This window comes from Camarhynchus parvulus, chromosome 3 (genome assembly GCF_901933205.1).
Source record: "Camarhynchus parvulus chromosome 3, STF_HiC, whole genome shotgun sequence".
NCBI lineage: Eukaryota > Metazoa > Chordata > Aves > Passeriformes > Thraupidae > Camarhynchus > Camarhynchus parvulus.
Window position 1 is genome coordinate 403,909 of NC_044573.1, and position 20,996 is coordinate 424,904.

At 38.7% G+C, this 20,996-nt stretch overlaps 1 protein-coding gene across 3 annotated transcripts in view; it reads right to left on the reverse strand.

Moving 5' to 3' along the window:
* Positions 1–20,996, reverse strand: part of SLX4IP (SLX4 interacting protein) — an 85,486-nt gene that overhangs the window by 51,896 nt on the left and 12,594 nt on the right. The window lies entirely within an intron of this gene.

Genomic DNA, 20,996 nt, shown 5'->3' on the forward strand with positions numbered 1-20,996 from the left:
AAGATTTAGCATTAATTTTATTAATCACAACAGCATATTTGTAAAATTTAAAATCTCTTGGTTAATAAACACTCGGATCTATAAATCAACTGCAAACAAGTTTTGAAATAATGATTCAAATATAATTAAAATGTAATTCATGGCCAATATTGTATTGTAGCTACAATACAAAAGTTTGGCAAACGAGACAGGCATTGTGAAATAACTTTGAGAAACTTCTAAGTTACTTATAGGTATCAGTCACTGAAAGAGCAGAGTGCTTTGATCTATTGTATCAAAAGGCTTCTCTTTCCTCCAGAGAACCAAGAATTGCCAGATGGCTGCCACAGCAGACTTTTCCAAGCTTTAAATGGATGACAAAATATCTCACAAAAATCTCTGGTGAATCATTAGTCAGCTCCAGCAAACTTTAAATGGACTACTGAACTTCAAAGTTAGCAGACGCTGCAGATTATAAAGTGAAAGCCAGTAAATTATTCATGGTTCAGCACTAATAACAACAAACAAGTAGTTGATACATCAAGCAAATTCAAATTATCAAATGCTCTATGTTAACTGGTATCATTTTCTATTGACTACAAAACTTTATCCATAGATACAAATTATGGACCTGTTTTTCAAGGAGACAGAATGTTTGTAATTATTTTCTTCTGAGTGGCACTCTCTGTCTCAGTTGCCAATCTTGAAACAATTGGAAAAAAGAAAATAACAAACCACATTCAGAACTACACAATGGAACAGTTAAAATTATCTTGAAAATTTTACAAACACACCAAACATTTGGGCAGGACACAGGGAAGCACAACTGGCACAGGCAAAGAGGAAAAGGGGGAGTCAGAGAACACGAGTGCAGCCCTTCCTGAGCCTCTCCACCTCCTATTTTTGTTCAGTGCTGGACTGATCTGAGTGACAGCTCCCATGCAGGCTCCCCTGCATGCCTGAGCTACACCTGCATTTCTGCTTCCTGTGCCTTCACAGGGTCCAGCTCTGAGCATGATATTTACGCTGAGCAGCTCAATACAACCTGGGCTGCTTCAGCAGCAAAGGACAGTACACAATAAATGCCAATACAAACAGTGGCAGGGAACAGAGGCAAGCGGAGGAAAAATGTACACAGTTTATATTAGAAAATCTGATGCTCTTATAGAAGTTTCTGTTTTTATTTTTATTCTGATGACATGCAATTCCACGAAAATACTTGCTTTTATTTTAGTGGAAATGAAGTGTTTCCAGTCAGTGTGGCTGCAAGATGCAACTCGTGGCTCCTAAGTACCACAACTGAGAGGCAAACAAAAAGAACGGCAGCTTTTAATTTCACGCTTTCAATATCCATCTCAAAATTTGCACTGAAAATTGTTTTTTGAGGTGTGATTGTAAAAACTGAAACTTGAATGCCTGATTTGATGGGAAACACACTTGTCAAGAATCAATAGGAAAATGTTTCACTCAAAAATTAAAGACAGAAGCAGATGCTCCAAGTTGATATCCCCCATAAATCTAGGTTTCAAAAACTCTTCATTTTTACAAGCTGTTTTTAATGTTCGCATTCTTACTGTAACAGTCTAATGACATGCATTGTTTTACTAAACAAAGGGCTTTAAGTGATCTCAGAATGTTGTTAGTGTATTGTTGTACAGCAATGGCATTTAATTCAGAACATCTTTTCAGAAATCAAATTGTTTATACAAATACATCAAACACTTCATAGACTCTACAAATTGAAAATATAACCAGACATGTAACGTAAACAGAACAAAACCCAACACAAAGTGGTCATTCAAGCAAAGTCATCTGCCCATAACCTGCTGAAACCTTGAAAGCAGCACATGCTAGATGGTGAACTATTGTTGCAAAACCCAGAATGAGTAAATAAAGCCAAATCAATACTTTTTATTGCTATACCCATTTTTACAATCAGCAGGCTCCTACATGGGTAGTCCTGTTTCTTTAAACTGTGTCACATGAGCAGCATCAAAGCAGTCCTTATGAGCAGAGAGTCCTTGGGATGCTGGGGACGAGCACGGTGGGTTTGTCTTCAGTTACAGCACTCCAAATTACAGCACTCTGCTGCCTCATTACAGCACACACGAGTGCAGAGCCAGCCTCCCAAGACACATTTCAGGGCTCCCCACTGCTGTGATTATGGATGTAGACTGGAGGGTCAGAACTCACTGAAGCTCAGTTGGGACAGAAACATCTGAGAGTTTGGCTGGGCTGCAGCCCTCACACACTCAAAACTCCAAAACTGCTCCGTGATGAACATACAGGAACTGTTTCTTTCTACTGTTCCCTCTTCCCTGGGCACTGTGCTACTCTGTTGTTACAGAGAGAATTTTACTCCAGTCTTAGATGGTGTCTATAGTTAAAAAAAAACCAAAAACAAAAAGAAAGATAGACTTGATCCCAATGACCACTCAAAAAATGTCACTGGAAGCCCTTTCTGGCATTGTGACAAAATTGATAGGACATATCACTCTGCAGAATGCAAAAGCACAGCCAAGAGATTTTGTGAGAAAAAAATAATATAAACCACACATAAGCTTATGTGAAATATCTTGTCTTAAAATAAAGAGGAAAATTTGAGTATTTTCCATCTTCTCTAAGTTCTTTCTGAAAATCACTAAGTGTTCTGCACTGAGTCAAGCGAGTTCTAATATCTACAACACTGAGTATAATTATGACCAATTAATCATTGGTTTATACTGTGCCAACTGTATTATAAAAAAATTACATTTTCCAGGCTTATTAGAAGTGTATTCTTCTCCTTTATCTTTCTGATCCCAAAGAAAATTGTGTGTTTTCCTATTGTTTATACTGTTAGCACCAAGGATTTGCAATATTTTGACTTTTTCCTCTTACACAGCAATAGCAAGAGGCAGCACAGTGAGCATACAGTACAAAAGACATATTTGTCATTATACAACATTAATTTAACTTTCATTTACAAGCACATCTAGGAGCACAATGACTGAGGTTATACACAGTTTCTCAAACCATAGGGACACTGTTCCAACACTTGAATGCCTCAACCTGTATAAACACAGGAGTTAGGATAGGGATTTATGCCACCACCACTGCTGACAGCTATGAGATGATAAAGGAATTTTGGTGACAACTAACACTGTATATTTCTCATTCTTTTAAGTCGATAAAGTTACAATTTGATATGTGTATGATTTTTCCACATATTTTTCTCGAGAATCTCAAGGGGTTTTTTGTTGTTATATTTTCTTTGGGGGGGGTGGTGGGTGGTGTCATCCTTCTAGGGAAAAAAAAAGGCAAATCAGAGGGAGAAGAGAGGGGAAAAATAATACATTTTTTTTTCACCAGGCAAGAAAGTTGCATGAAAATAGTGTTTCCCTGGTTAATGCTCAAAGCAAGATGTTTCTCTAACTCTCTGTTTCAGGGGGAGGGGGGTTTAGGCACTAACAGGTCACCAGTGAATAGTTTTGCTGTCACCAGATTAATCAGGAACTCGCCTAACAAGAGCAATTGACAATTACAGAAAAAAATTCTCAACAGCTGATACAAAAGCAGAGCAGAACAGATGAGAGAAGCCTCCAGAAGAAGCCAAAAGCAGAATCCCTCTAGGAAATCATGTAACAAGTCTACTCTTCAAAATGCTCAAGTAATATGATGCAAATGTCAGAGGGGAAAAGGGGCATATTCCACTTTTGACCTTTTTTCTAGATAAGAGCTGCTTGGTTCTGGAAATTGTACAAAGCTTGTACTTTGTCATAAATTTAAATCCTGAAGTTGTAGAACAGTTTCAACAAATAAATCCCTCTTATTAAAGAAGGATTATAGCCATCAGCTAACATCACCTAGATCTTTTCAATTCCCTGCTTTCAAAGATCTATGGGGTCACTGCAACAGTAAAAAGGGAGCAGCAGATCAAGGGCAATGCTATAATGGTTCTAAACAGAAGATCTATCCTCAAAGATAGCTGCACTAAATTATACACAGATTCAGCAGGAATTGGACAATCTAAAATGCAGTCAGACTTTCCAAAAGCAGGGAGGAAATTCCCCTTTTACAACCTGCATACAAATTATATCTAAGTAATCTTTCACAAGCGGTTGGCTTGCTTTTTTTAGAAGAACAGTTTATGTATGAGGAATTCCTGAAAGGAGGCGTGTTTAATTTTCTGGTGTTTTAGTGGAAGAGAAGAAGCAGTTATCTGAAAATTCAATCAATAAGCTATAGGCACATTAAGATCCCATTGAGAGGTTCCCCTGCCAAGCAAAGAGGTGTAAGCAGAGAACAAGCCTTTAGAACAATCCTCTGATAAATGTGTCCTGACAACTCATGAAACTAGGATGCAACATCAAGGCAGCATTTTAGACTCTTAACAGATGCAGATGGACAGGATATTAAACTTAAGAAATGATGGGAAAAAGAAAACAAGAAATACTTGTAAGTGATTCAACCCTTAGGAAAACATAAAAAACACTAAGGAATTTCAGATCTGATGGAGCTGTGTATGATACTGGAGACTTTCAAACTGAGGACTGACACTGTTGTTAAAGCACGTAACAGTGAGCAATCCACCCAAATCAACAGATTCAAATAAATTAATGAAGACAACTCCTTCAGAAAACCCAGTACCTGCCGAGGGAAAGGAGCTGCATGTTTCTAGCAAGGTAAGAATGCTGCAGTGCAAACAGAGCCTTCAGTTCATCACCCACAGCCAGGCTAAGCAGTAATTACTTAATCTAAACATCTCAACTGGTCCCAGAGAACTGCTCTATCAGGTACAATGTTGAAAAAGAGGCCTAAATTGCATGAGAGAATTAAGCTTAATTTAGGTTGTCAATCTGTGCTGGTCTGATCCCAATTCTGTAGGAGGTTTTGTAGCCCACATATCGAAAAAGAGTCATATAGTTGGAGCTCAAACAATTGCAAAAAGCAAGTTTTTCCTTGGGGCTAAGTCTCCAAGTAACAGTGCAATCTCACCATCGTTTTGAAAGGATATACCATGTCCCTGCCTGTGTCAGGACTGATCCAGAAACACAGAAATAGCAGCACAGTATTTGCTCAAGATAATAAAAAGATAATTTGAGATTCCAACAAGCTGCTTTCATCCTCTTGTTGTAAAGTATTATTCTAAAAAGATGGTATTTTTTGAATCATTGTGAGCAAGCGATGATGAAATAGCCATGTCTGCAACAACCTGCTTTCATCCCACTGCAGGCTGGGAAAGGTGAGTGGCCATATTAACTGAGGAGGTGAAAATATTCACAATCTACCCAGATGCAATTAAGTCTTAATTTTAAATTTTTAAAGACACTTCCTAGGGCTTGGCCACACCACAGAGTGCCACAGGATACCACATGATTGTGTATCCCTTGATGATTGGTAAGTGGGTGCAGATAGAGATTATTACCTTACAGAGTTCTTACCCTAAGCTATCAAAATAATAATAATAATGATAAAAATTTGCTCTTATGGATTTGGTAGTTCATGAGAAGAACTGCTTTGTCATTGCTGTACTAAACTGGAGTTGGGGACATTCTTTCAGGTTCTACAAAGTCAGTGCTGGGATTTTGTTTCTTCCCCGGGTGGAAAGAACAAGGAACTTGTACAAAACACTCTGCATGGCTGAATTATTTGGTTTGTAATAATCAGGTCCTACAGCAATAGGTATCAAAACAACTGCAATGACTACTAAAGCTTCCAGAACTTCTAAAGATTGCCAACTGTAACATGATAATATATATTTTTTTAAGAAATTAGAGCCAGTAATAAAAAGGTTTGAGGGCCTTTTTCAGACATTCAACTTGTGAAATGATTTTCACAGGTTTTCCCATACACGCTTTACAGGCTATATTTTAATATTAATCTGCCAGACTTTAGAGCATCAAAAAAGATCACCAAGTATGTATTGGCAAGCTACTGATGGATTTGTTCAGCATGAAAAGAGCCACCATACAAGAGAGCTGAGGAAATTAGCAATGTACCACCTGATTTTGAGACTTTCTGCATATACCAGAAAATGAAGTGCAATAAAAATTAGGTGGAGACACCACCCTCAGTATCTTCTGATGTAAACTCTGTCAGAGGAAATAAAACCAGATGTCAGATAGCACGAAAACACAATTTACAAGCTTCCTGTAAGGTGAAGCAGAGGCAAACCACAGTGTTTGTTTCACAAGGTAGCGTGCCCATTGCTGGGATGAAGGAGCAGCAGTTCTCCAGCACATGAGGCACCCACGAATATATTTCTGAGTTATTTGTCCAACAGCTGCAGGGATGGGCTGACTTCCCTCTCACAAAAACAGAACGGGGAAGTGAGGGCAGGTCCCAGGCAGGAAACTGTTCCACGTGTCCAACTTTGCAATTATTTCAGATTCCTTTTTATTCTAAGAGACCAGGCCTCACCTGCTCTGGAATTCCCTTCCCTCCCTGCCTCTCGTGACAGCCTTACCTACCGCAGCACACAGCTACTGAACAGGGAAGCAGGAGGCAACACAAAACCAAACCCAACATCTGCAGCCCATGTTTCAATGTAAAATGGCTGCAGATGCTAAATCTTCATGCCAAAATAATTTAACAGATTCAAAGAGAAATTAATTGCACATGATCAGATTTTAAGACAAATACAGAAGTATTTTTATTTGCTAAAAAAGTGTAGCAAGCCAAACTTCTTAATATTGTTAAATTTACTGAAATGGTTGAAATGTTACATTTTCCAAGTACATAAAAGAAGTACTTTTAACTCTGTATTTTAACTAATTTGTGTAAACCCAGCCAGGAAAGTTTCAAAACAGCAAGAAAGCTTTTTCAGAAACAGCATAAGAAAAAAGTGACTCATGCTGAAAAAGGCATATTACACAAGTGACACCCTTTGGACAAAATCCTTCTGTTAAGTGGGAGCATATTAAGTCAACACAGGGCAGAAGAGGAAAGTTCAACAAAATATTTGATGCTTTATCCACAGAGGTACAAAGGAAGAAATAGATGAGTCTTCCAAAAGAACAAGTGATGTGCTAAATCTTACTGCTGAAAAAGCAGAATCAGTTGATGGAGAATCCATCACATTTCAAAATGGAAACAGATCACCAAAAACCTCAAGGAATTACCAGCTGGCAAGCAAAGGGATATAATTTTTTTTAATGTCCAAAAAAAAATTCATTTCATCTGGCATTGAACAGAGTATATAATAAATAGATTTTATGCTTAAATAAAAAGAAAAAAATACTAGGAGCAACAAGCAATTTATAAAAATATGTAAAATATGAACACATTGAACACTGAGGAGTTGGTGAAAGGCAAGAATAGATTGTGGAAGGTACCTGTTGGAGTGTCTGTCACCAGAAAGGCTCCTGGGACTAAAACATGACCTGCTAAGGAAGCTCCTTCCCCATTTGTCTGTCCTTGCTCCTGACTGCCTCTATCTTACATCTCTCACAGGGCAGCACCAACCAGAGCTGAGCAGGTAGAAGTGTCCCCTGCCTCAAACAGTTTTGATTCACCATCTGTTGTAAAAGGCATCCCAGCATCTACCAAGTCTGACAGCAATAAACAGGGAGTGATATCTCTGTTCAGATATCTCTCCTGACAAACTGAACTGGTGATCCCTGGGAGGAGAGCAGGGCAATGAGAAGCAGGTGGTGCATGACAAGACCTTAACTTAAATCAGATGCAGCTGAAAAATGCACCTGACTCTGCTCCAACCGCGGGCCTTCAGGAGCCCCAGGAAGCCATCCCTGACCTCGAAGGCAGGCAGGCGAGTACAGCACTACACTGCACACGTTAATCAATGTTTATTTACGTGCCCCCGCAGCAGCCACAACAAAGACTACTAATTCATTAAAGTGAGTCCTTCTGCAAATATTCCTCTTCCCACAAACTCAGTTTCTGAGGTTGGGAAGTTCTGACCATTTTTCTTCTAAAAATTTATTAAAATCAGTTAATTTACTCCAGTGTCTTCCAATAGCAGAAAGAAAGATCCAAACGAAGTGTGATTGTTTTTAACATGAAAACAAACATTTGAAGAAACAAGTTCAGTCCTTCACATAAGTAGAGTGTAATCTCTAACTGGCTTTGCTGGTTTCTGTAATTCTTTTTCACACTAAGTGCACTGATAGGTATTATATTCACATGTGGTCAATCACATCATGAAAGCCCAAGGAAAAACACTTGTGAAAAACACAATATACAGACATCATGGGTAACACACTGCTCATTTTCACCAATTATGAAGAGTAATACAAACAACATGCTCCCAAGATTTCAGAGAAGGCCCATTTTACAGAGGGAGAGGGGTGGAATGGCAAGAAGGACTGATTTATTATCAAAAAACCATTTCTCTGTTTCACTGGGATCAAAAAAGCTGTTGCCTTAAAGAAAAAATGATGTAATTTTAGTACAGTCAAAAAGGACAACCAGTACCTAGGATTTCAACTGCTATTTGGGAATGCCTTTTAAAAAAGTTTAAGTTTGACATTTCAAGGTCTTTGTATTATTTTTTTCTCCAAGTTTCCTGTGGATTACATTACTAATTGGAAATATTTCCCACAATTATGTTTAGAAAAATGCCAGTGATAATTAGCACCAATCCTCATATATGTGTAAAACATTAAAATCACTGAAAATGATAAATAGCGTTGATTTCATGCAACAAAATGTAGACATTAAATATATAAAACATTCTATTGGGTCCATTCTGACCCGTATGCTCTAACAGCAACAAGAAGCCTACAGGAAGAGATAAAAACATAAGCAAATAATGATACTTTCCTCAGCAGATATATTAGACTTTTGTCAACATGAGACCCTGGGTTTTACATCTCATAGGCTGCATCTGTATTTGGAAGTCATCAGTGATTGTTTTCTCCCAGAATTTGTGAATTGGTTTATAAAACTACTTGAATATTTCAGATCCTGAAGCAAAAGCAATCCCAGTGCACTAGCAATCACATGTTCTAGTTCATCATCATGTCACTCAATACTTGGAGACTTTCTGCACAGCTGCTATTCCTACCTAATCCTTCGCATCACCCAGAGCTCCCTGTCAGCTCCTAACAAACCCAGCATCAGCCCAGAGTCTGTTCGCTCGACAAACCCAGCATCAGCCCAGAGCTCCCTGTGCAGCTCCAGCACAAACCAGTACAAACCCAGCATCAGCCCAGAGCTCCCTGTGCAGCTCCAGCACAAACCCAGCATCAGCCCAGAGCTCCCTGTTCACCTCCAGCACAAACCCAGCATCAGCCCAGAGCTCCCTGTTCAGCTCCAGCACAAACCCAGCATCTGCCCAGAGCTCCTGTGCAGCTCCAGCACAAACCCAGCATCAGCCCAGAGCTCCCTGTTCAGCTCCAGCACAAACCCAGCATCAGCCCAGAGCTCCCTGTGCAGCTCCAGCACAAACCCAGCATCAGCCCAGAGCTCCCTGTGCAGCTCCAGCACAAACCCAGCATCAGCCCAGAGCTCCCTGTGCAGCATCTCCCAGAGCTCCCTGTGCAGCTCCAGCACAAACCCAGCATCAGCCCAGAGCTCCCTGTGCAGCTCCAGCACAAACCCAGCATCAGCCCAGAGCTCCCTGTGCAGCTCCAGCACAAACCCAGCATCAGCCCAGAGCTCCCTGTGCAGCTCAGCACAAACTCCAGCACAAACCCAGCATCAGCCCAGAGCTCCCTGTGCAGCTCCAGCACTGCCTCCACCCTTCAGCCAGGGAACCCGTGCATGGACCCTCTCCCTCAGCTCACCTAACAGCCTTTGGTGAAGGCCCTTGTCCATCCCTTCTGGAGGATCTGAAAGGGTTATGGCAGCAAGATTTCCTGTCCTTACACTCACTCCCTCCTGTAAAGATGCCAGAGGGCTGTGATGCATATGGTTTCTGTTACAATGGGTGTTTTGATTTTTCCCAACATGTTCCACTGATCCCCATATCCATTCATTCTGCCCCCTGGAGTTTGTGCTAATTTGCCCAACACAGATGTCAGACACTGAACAGACAAATTTCTATTCCTGTCACTCAAGGCACTCTCACAGAGCAAGGATAGTTTTAACATGAGCAACATCTGCCAAAGTTTATTCTTCACACATATTCTAAAAGGTGGCTTTCTGTGTACTTATTCCAGTGCAGAGTACAAATTAACTAGGACTAAATAAATTCATAAATTATATTAATACCTGTTGTTTCTTTTGCAGCTGAGAATATGATGATACTGGAAAATTAGTTTCCAAAATTAATGCATATGTTTCAAAAAGGTCAGCTTTTTAACATATTAGTAAATAGCAAAACTCTACAGATGCATCTTAGCATCCTGTCCTGTTGTGTGCAAATACACAGGATTATGCTTCAGCTAATGCCTTGTCCTTCAGGAGGCTAATTCAGCTTCACTTGTCTTCCAGATTCCCCCTCTAACGGGCTAAACTGCTGAAAAAATCTCACTTTCTGTAAAACAGTCCCTTAAAATTCTCATTTTTATCATTTTCTATCAAAATTACATATATTTGTACATTCACCAGGTTCTTTTTCTCCCTGCTCCATGCTCCATCTGTAACCCTATTGCACAAAACTCATAGGTTGCCTAATTCTTCGATGAAAATTTTCCTGAATTTAAATTTGACTTTTTCCACCCCTGCCAAGGTCAAAATTCTTCCTTAATGCATCTTCTAAACAGGCAAGGGCTACAGTAAAACTGACAGCACAAAGCAGCTCAATAAATTCAGCTATGCCATCTATTATCAGGTATCAAAGATGTCACCTGGCTGAATTAAATCTTGCTTAATTGCAATGTTTATGTCTACCCAGCAAGATGTTAAAATGGAAAATTAAAACTGAATCACTTAACATGTCTGCAGCACACCTAATTTCCCGTAACCTGTATCCACCTGCTTAGCTCTCCAAGGGTGAAAGAAATAAGAGTTTAAAGGCAACAAACTTCCCTGCTTTCTGTACTGAAACTTAATGCCCATAATCGATAAAATGAGAGAACCAGAACTGTCAACTGCTTCATCTCTCCTGAGTAAGCAAATCATTATCAGTTCCAATACTGCTTCTCTGAAAAATTAAATGTTGAGACTGATGCAGCTTTTGCATTAATAAAACCAGTGCAACAATCAGTTGCTAGAGATGTAAAAACTAGGCCCAGATTGCACTCCATGCCAACACAAACAACTGTTCCTTAGCTTCTTAGCATGCTAGTCCTTTCAATTTATTGCCATAGCATGGAGCTATAACTCCTATTTGTAATCAACAACAACAACAACAAAAAAAAAAAAAATTGGTGCATCAGCCCAAGAGAAATCTTGCTCAAGTTCTGGTCTATATCACTCTCAGTTCCCAAGCCTCTTTCCACTTCTCCTTATCTCAGTCTTCATTTTCCCACTGTCAAAGCCTGTTTTTCCAGGAAGGAAAGTTATGGTAAAGATGAGGAATATTGTTCAGCACCTCTCTGCCCTTTGGCACTGCTATCAAACACTGGGATTTTATCTGCCACATTAGCAGAGATCTTACAAGAAACACATTCCTTTTTGTATAATGTACATGGTGGTCACTCAAACAATAACCAGTAACAGATGTCTAAAGTGAGGAGAATGGACTATTTAAATAGAACTTTATAAATTCTGATGATCCCTTCCCAGATTTGAGACCCTGACACTTAGTTTATAACTATCAGTATGGCCCTATCCTTGCCTTTGTGTGTTTATTTCTAGTTCCAACCCGGTAAGGATCCTTTGCCCATCATGCCTTAAGTTTCTCTGTGACCTTGCAGATAATCTTACCCTGAACTTGCCTTCATTTAACAGTGTAGAGATAAAAATGAAAAAAAAAAACAACTCTGCAAGGAATCCAGCACCCAAACAAGGAATTCTGTCAGGGCTATGAACTCACATGCTTACATAAAATTACTGGCTTCATTCAGCACCCTGCAATGGCCATCTGGGAAATGTTTTCTTTCAAAGGAAATACAGAAGTATGAAAGAAATGTAACCTGCCAGAGTCCACTGAAATTTTGATGGTACAAGATTTGTATTGAGTTCTGCTTTCCTGGGGTTTTCAAACAGTGCTCTCACTCAATATGTATGGGAAATTAAGCAGTAACTGCTTCAAATATCTTTACAGTTCAATATTACAAGAAAGAATGTTAGAATTGGAATTTTAGAAGAAAATTCTCCATAAATCTGTAGCTGTAAACCTTATCTGCCAACAGCACTTTCACTCATATAGAAACAGCAGAACTAAAGATTCATTTGGCATAGTACAGAAGCAGATTTTAAGATTACGGTTTTTATAATGCTGCATTATGTTTAATTACCTTGTTTTCAGAATTCCTTTTAAGATAATAAAGATTTCTGTATGTACTTCTGGATATAGATGCTTAAGAAAAAACTATTTTTTTTAAATGTCATTAATGATCCATGTCAGTAAAACAAAGGATATCACCAACAGTAGAAGCAATGGAAAAAAAACAGATTTTTAAAAGACATGGTCAGATTCTGCCATTGTAACAGCTCCGCATAGATGCAGAACAAGTTTACAGACACACAGAGACTGTCAATTGTTGTACTTGTGGACAAAACTTATACTTCAGTATCTTTAGGCTTGTAGGTCCTGTAGAAGTTTTACATTCCTGATTAAATTTTTCAAACAGTCAAATAAAATTAACAATAATTCCAGAAAATGAGGAACTCTCAACATTGAAAAACTTTGCAATCAGCTTCAACAGCAAAACTCCACATGCATTTTGCTGATTTCAGACAGGAATTTCACGATGATTTGTAGGAAATAGACTTCCCCTCTCTTCTAAAGGCAGCGCAGCAGTAGGATCTGCCCTGTGCAGGCAGCAGATGAACAGACCTGTGAAGCATTTCTCCAAACGACAGATCATATTACAGGGCAAAAAGTTTCTTTCCTTCCTGGTACAACACTGACCTGTACCCACTCTACTGGAAATGCACTGTGTTCCAGAGACTAGGCTGCCTCTTTGTACACAGCAGTAACACCGCTGATGGAACCTAAGCAATGCCTACCAGCAGTCAGGAATTTCATATTAAAATACACGACAGCAGATGCTACAAATATCATTTGATTTCACTGGTTACAAAACCAACCCTGTCATACAATTGTAAGTGTGAAAACCACAGGAGCAAATCCAAAGGATGAAGCCTCACATGCTACAAAAATCACCTACCAAAGAGAGGACTGTGCCAACTAAGGAACTTTAACAATATCTACAGAGCTAGAACAGATATGGCTGAGATTTCACATCCTGCAAGTCTGCATCCTTTTTAAGAGCCACATAGAAAAGTGTACTCTGGATAAATTAGGTTTAAAAACCTACATTTTTTCCCCATGAATTTCAACCGGAAAAAAAAAAAAACAAAAAACCACACCTACTTCACAGATTGAGAGGGAATTACCCTTTGGAAAGCAACAGGCCATTTTTTAATTTAAAAAAATGATAGTATGCTAGCTGCACGACTGTCTTTGGTAAAAGGAATGAAAGAACAGAGATGACAGCACATGACAGATTACAGCTCCTGCATGTCAGGAACCACAGAGACAGGAACAAGTGATCACACCATCCATTTAATCTGATTCACATTAATAAGAGCAAGACAAAAAGAAGAAAAAAGAAAAAGACTTGGCTTTGACATGTCCAAGAACATTACTAAGCTTTGTTATAGTCACCTATGGCCATATATTTATCTCTTTGTATTATTTTTTGCTTTAATTTAGTAACCAAGTTCCACTCAAGGCTTTTTAAAAAGATGGAAAGACAAGCATTTGTATATAGCAAAGGCAGCAAAACCACATTAATCAACAATGCATAAGACCTACTGTGTTGCTAAGGGACACAGATAAATGAAGAGGAAATATTTCCTTATTTGCCTGATATGAAGAATGAACTCGTGATCTGCTGTAATGTAATTAACATCAAAGAGAACAATCGAGATCAGGGTGTGTAAACATTTAAATTCATTATTATTAATGATTACAACATGGTAGGAGTGCTAGATGCTCCAAATCTTGCTGGCTTGAAAGTTTTTCAATATGCCTTCAACTTCCCTTCATTTGGTTTTCATAGAAATACTGAAGAGTAATAACCCACAACAAAACTTCAATTTTATCAACCAAATATTTCTCCAAAAATTCAGGTAAATGTACAAGTGTTTAAAAGGTGTCATGAGAAATTCACCCTTTTTGTATGAAATATTTTATATACCTGGATGAAAATGGGCAGCGTGAAGCAGTGCTATAATAGAACACAATGACAATATCCTACAGAATGACTTGCAGAAAGGCAAGGACACCACCCATGCTCCTTGATGACTCTAAGTACGTTTATGAAGTTAAACGGTCTCTGAATACAACCTTGGGAAGGGCAGGTGGAAAACTGATTAAGGAAAATCTGCCATCTGCTGAGACATTGACTGCCACGGGGAAATGGGCAGGACTGGAAGCCCCACAGACATCTCCCCTGACAGGATCAATACAGTCAACATGCAGTAAACCATCAGCCTTTCTTTGGATTAGTACTGGGCAAGGATAAAACATTCTGCCACTCTGCGACACCTCGGGGGCCTTGGGTGCTCCTTCTGGGGTGCAAAGGGGAACATGAAACATAAAACAGACAGCTGTGCCCATCGTCCCTGAGAATGTACACCTTCCGACATCTGGATATTCCTGCTCTCCTCCCTGCTCCAAGTGGCTAAAACAGCTTTTCAACCAATTCATCTTGCCACCCGAGGTTTTTCACCAGTCTGAGTATCCTTTACTACTCCTAATCCTCATCTCATTATCAAGCCACTATGAATTCCTGTTTTACTCCTGCTGCTCCATACCTTGTCTTGTTCCCAACCTTCTCTGCATCTTTTAATCCAGTTCTCAGTGTGACCCTGCCTGCACATCCCTGCTCCAGCACTGACATCCACCATCCATTTTCCCCTCACTCCTGCTCCAGTGCTCTCCTATCACCAGTCTGTGTTCCTCACACAAACTACTGAATATCCCTGTAGCCCATTCCGTGCCAGCCACCCCCAGGCTCTGCTCCATAAATAACAAAGATCTTCAGCAGGTTTTTTGCTTTTTATTGTCTTATTTTAATTTTGTTTCAATAAATCATCCCACCCTTTCTCTTCCTTACTTCCAAACTGAACAGGCTCAATCTCCCCCCTTCTCATCACCAATGCATCAGGGGCCAGCAAGATCACAGGAGATTGCCTGTCAGCAGAGGGTTTTCCTAAATGAAAAGTGAATCTAAAAACTGATTTTCCCAGAGGTGTATAACTTGGTGGGGAGATATCCAAACCAAGGGCAAAGGGCTCATCACAAAACTCCATTTAGAATTACTGCTGCTTCTTAAAGCCTGGGATTTGTTACCATGCAAAAGACTCGGATACATAGCTGGTAGATATGTCCAAAATAACATCTTTACAGGGGAAAAATGTCAAAAATTCAACTATTTTACTAAACAAATTCTTAGCAGGAAATTCATCATTTAAGCTAAATGCTTAAAATCTTGGAAAACAAAACTAGTATCAAGAATTTAATTTTAACTAACTGATAGAAATAATTTTGCTGCCTCACTTTGTAAGATATATTTATCATTTTTTCATCAAAGGAAATGAAACCAGACCAGACAGCAGAACAGGAATGATGAAACACAGATTCTCTTTGTTCATATGCTGTTTAGGAAAACAGTATCTTAGGGTTTACTGGGCAAAAGATTAATTCTAATTTTAACAAAACATCTGGTTTGAGCGGTGCCTAGAAATGGCAATAGAATTTAAGCATTTAAGAGAGCATTTAAATCTTAAAAATAAAAAGATAGTGATCTACAAACTGAAAGCTTTCCTAATCTCCTGCAGTAATATTGACATATTTATTAAATGCTTTATAATAGTGACTAGAAATGCAGGTTTGCCTTTTAAGAGTTTCATATAAAAGCTTATTCTGTCAGGTGACTATCCCTAAAACTGAACTCCCCAACAATTTCCCTTATCCATATTACAGTATCTGCATTTTGAGATTTTTTAAAGTCAGTCTTATGGATTGACGTGCCATTATTTATATCTCTTAAGTAAAATACTCATAGGAAAACAAACACTTCAGACTCATAAAAGGTCATAGAAAAAGCTCAGGTGAAATATTTTAACTAAGTGCCCCGCAATCACAGAATTAATTAATGGCAATCTTCTGAGGAGTGGTGGTAAGTTTAACTGATTTTACAGCCTACTTCTAACTAAACAAAAAACTCTTACCAAAGTTCTGCACATTTGTCTGATAAGTTTGGGAGTTTGTTCTTTTTGTTACTTGCAAAACCACAAAAATACATTGAAACTAAATTCATAAACATGTTAATAAATTATCTCTGAGAACAGAGATAAAGGCACTATATAAACCCAAATATTTGTTACTTGAAACAGATATGTTGTCCATTAAAATGCTTTTATGCCATCTTGCTCTTAATTAACTCCATACATACATATCCATATAAAGAACTTGTAATGCTCAGTTCTTTGTGATGAAAATGATATGGCACTTAGATAATACTGCACATGACCACTGCACTTGCAGTTCCTGATGGTAAGAAGAATGCTGAAAACATGCATTAATTACACAAAAATAAGCAAAACAAAAATTCCCAGCTATGTTGAAGCCATGCCAGGTCTCACAATAACTGAGGCTGAAAGAGATGTACATTCCTGCCCCTATAGCTAAATTCCTGTCAAAGAGTAGCTACAGAAGGTTAACTAATGTATTGTACCTGTGCCTACCATTATCAAACAGGTATAAGTACAATATTTATGAAAATTATTGCTCCAATGGCCCTTTGAAGGTCTCAAAGCCAGCTGGGAAAAAAAAAAGTCCTTTGTTTTACTAAAACCACAGTGATGATGCAAAATAACTCTTTGATCTATTATATATTTGAAAGCACTAAGCTAAACGCATACAGTAATTGCTGACAAATCCCAGTAGTAAACAAACCAGTCTCACATTTTACATATTATCAAGAGGCTACAGAATTAATGGTTACAGCCAAAGAAATGTTGACACAGTTGCAGATTAAGCCTTAACATGCTGATCATGTTAAAAATACTGCACAAGAAATATTTTTCCGCTTTGTAAAAAGCCAGACTGTTTACATGCGTAAGTGGCTGGAGATCTTGTTGTCTGTGTGTGGTCTCAACATGTCAGTATCATAATCATGAACATAAAGAGAAACAGCATGAAATAACCTATTATACTTACAATCAATGCCAGACTGCAAATATTAGAAGCACTGAGATCTGAGTTTCTGAAAACAAGCATTACAACATACATGTACCTACATACAAAGTTTTTACTTCCTTTTCTACAATATAATTAAAAAACCAGAAACAAATCTTCTCTAAAAGTAAACAGAGGACTCATATTTCACAAAAATTAAGTTTTCTTCCCTTTACATTGCTGAGAAAGGAAAATAAAATTAAGAAATTAAAAATAACAAAACATCATCTTTGCTAAAAGCCAAGACATTCTGAAACTATGGTAATTTCACTTGTATTGTTTTATCACATGAAATGTATTAAATTACTCTAGTTTTTATACAAGTATACATATATCACAGCTCTAGTTCCTGATTGTCGTAAATGTCTAACCTGCTGATTCTTAGCTGATTTTTGCTACAAATTGCTGTTACTAATTTACTTAGGAATCACTGGAGAAATCTCCTACAACAATTTTTTTTCTTTTTGATAAAAAACAAAGCCTTTCAGAGGAAAGCGAGCACTGTGAAATCACTAAGAAGATGCTCTCTGTACTACAGGGACACCAATTAGTAGCTTTACTATTCACACACAGCTAAGGACTGCTAATAGGTAAAGGGCATCAGACTGCCCCACCTTCCCACTCCCTGTGTCTAGCAAGCAAACATGCAACTTTAAAGGGCAAGTATGCAGAATAAACAAAACATATTTACTTCAATCACTCAATGCAAGAACTCTCAGTATTTTTCACACTAATTGACACTTCTTGCCACAGCCAGCAACAGAAAGCAGAGGCCCTCATCCTTCCAGCATCTATCTGTGAACCTCACTACCCATGGCTGAAATTCCCAAGATTTCAGTGAAGAAAAAAAAAAAAAAAAGAAGGATTGAAAGTACAAGGTTGTACCAAGAATGCACTTGTCCAAAGGTTTGAGACAGATTTCTGGTCCTATTGTTCATTTGCATATATGGGAAGGTGAAGGGGGAAGGACAAATAACTTCTTAAGTTTTCCCCATGTTCATACCCTATGGATAATTTAATACGTGCACAGAAAGCAAAGTTCTTCAAAACAGTTTCTTCTCTAAAATTGCCAGATTAATGTTAGAAGAGAAAGAAATCAGGAGCATAATTGATTAACAGAATTAACACTGTGGGATCATTCTAATTCCATTTGGGACACACATCCCTCATGAGGCTGAGTTTCTGTTCCATAAGCTTTTAAGAAAAATGAACATGTCACCGAAAATCTTTCAAAGTACACTTACCAAATGAGAGAAGTGATTGAGGAGCCAAGAGAAAAGCAGCATGTCTGAAGGGTAATTCCCTGCAAACACAAACTGTAAATGACCCTTGGAAGGGGCCCTTCTGAGCTTCCTGGAGGAAGCAGCGTGGCTCTGACACCAGGCAGAAGGGCAGGGCACTATCCCCATGCCCACTCCTTGGAGGGGGCTCCTTGGCACAAGTGTCCTGGGGGGAGAGCCAAGCAGCACTGCAGGATTTCCAGGGCTCTCCTGGCCTGTCAGCCTGCCTCCTGGAGCCTGCCTGCTGGAACCCGTATTTTTGGGTAAATAAAGCAGAATGCTGCACATTTCTTCAGTGTGGAATTATTTGTAAACATCCAGCTTTTGCTCCAGTCCAGAAATATTAATAGATTGGTTGAAGACAGCTGCAAACAACAAAGGAAGGCCTAAGAATTTATTTTGTTCAATGCCAGACTGCAAAAGCTTCTGTGGAAATCACAGAGGGAAACTCCAGAAGACACAAGCATTCTGTGGCAGATTGCCTTTTTCTTCAGGTAGTGGAGTGCTCATTCCAATCCCATCACCTGTTCATGTGCAATCTGTTCCTCAGGAACTTAATAGCAATTTTTTGCATTTTTATGCTTATGATCTGCATTTATCTGCAATTTAAAAAGTCATACAGACTCCTCTGCAATTCATCAGTCATACAGGTGACAGCTGATGCCACAGTTACTCCCAGCCCATAGGACAGACCTTCCACAGCCTGTTCCATGACGCTGCCATTTTTCCCTTTACACCTTCCCCTAGGTCTGCCTGATTTTTAAGCCTCTTCACAGTGCTGATGTAAACATGACAATAACAACAAGCGAGAGCTTTACTGCTGAGAATGAGCCCTCACAGAAGGGAATTTTCACAGTGTTTTCACTTTGTGGAAAAACCTGGAATCCTCACCCATAACACACAGGAACCTCCATCACACAGCCCACAAGAAAACTACAAAGCCTTGCTGGTTTTCACCACACTAGTAAAGTAATAGGTAACACAGCATTTAAACTGAATTCTATTTTAACAGATCTGGACTAATGTCTAACTATTTTAACATTTAAACAAGTCGCATATGGACACTTTGAGGAGATCCAAAGCATTACTGAGAACACAAGGGAACTAATCTAAACATCTTGAGGGTCACTGAACTGACTTGCAGATGGTCAAATGAGAGAAATGAGCAAGCCACTTGTTGATCAGGGCCTAAGCACCAAATCTGTGCAGCAGTCCAAAGAGAAAGAAGGGGCATTCCAAAACCAAGCACCAGTATGACGGCAGCCAGCAGCAGCAGAGATAATTTGGATTCGGGCAGTACTACAGAGTAGATGCTCTTGGTGAATGAGCTTACCTTCTGAAGTACCATTACCCTGCCTTTTCTGAAACTACCACTTGGATCAAGTTAAAGTCACCAGTATCTCTGTGGATAAAATTTTTGAAGTATCCTCTCCTTCTAAACTAGTTTTATATTTGGAGTCCACAGTGAACATCATATATTCTATTAGGTTTTAGGAGTCTGTGATCATCACTTCTACTCCTACCATTTTGTAACAGCTCAAATACCCTAGCCTACTTACAAATCTGGAAATTATCTTTTGCCAGCTTCATTTTCTCTGCTTGGAGTGTGAATGTTGCCTCATAATGGTAGATAAAAAACCAGTTACCTCCCCTTGTCACAGCACAGCTACCAACAAGACAGCTTTAGTGACTTTCTAGGTGTACAGTTTGAAATACTGTGATTCCTTGATGCTTGCTTAAGATAAAGAAAGGCAGGTTCTAATGATATTGGAGTATCATTTCGCTTCTGAACTTAACAGTATTTTTTTATTGTATTCCTCATCACTGGATTTTTCCTTCCCAAAATCTGTATCATAGTTCAAATAGGAATTTACAAAACCAGATTAAATCCCAACAGTTCCTACATGCTTAATAATGTAGGCCTCTCCAAAATAGCAACAACAAATGAACCATCTCTAATAACCCTACAGAAAATGGCTTCAAATTAGCAAAGAGTTTTCTGAACTATGTAGAATACGCTGAGCATCTGTAATTAAATCTCTTTCCAGTTCATAATCAAAAACTACCCCTAGTTGTATCCTCCAAATATTCTACAAATCAAAATTCCTGCCAATTATCAGGGTGAAGGGATATAGACAAAGACACATTTTCCTTAACATTTTTTTGTCCTTTGAGGTCACCTCTACACACCACCCCATTTCCACCAAACAATAAAAGCAAAATTAAATACTCAGTACAATTTAATGAACTACACATAAACTGACATATAAACATTTAAAACTAGTGACAAATTCTGTCAATTTTCGGAAGAAATCTATAAACCAATGTTGCTCTTTTATTCCACACATGGTAGCCAATGATTTAATCATTGCTCTCTGCTATTCAGCTATTTTATGTTATGCTTCAAGCTCTCTGTAGTCATTGTTTGAGATGAGAATATGTTGTTGTTTGATTGCTTTTTTAAATTATGGGATTAATTTTCAACTTTTGAT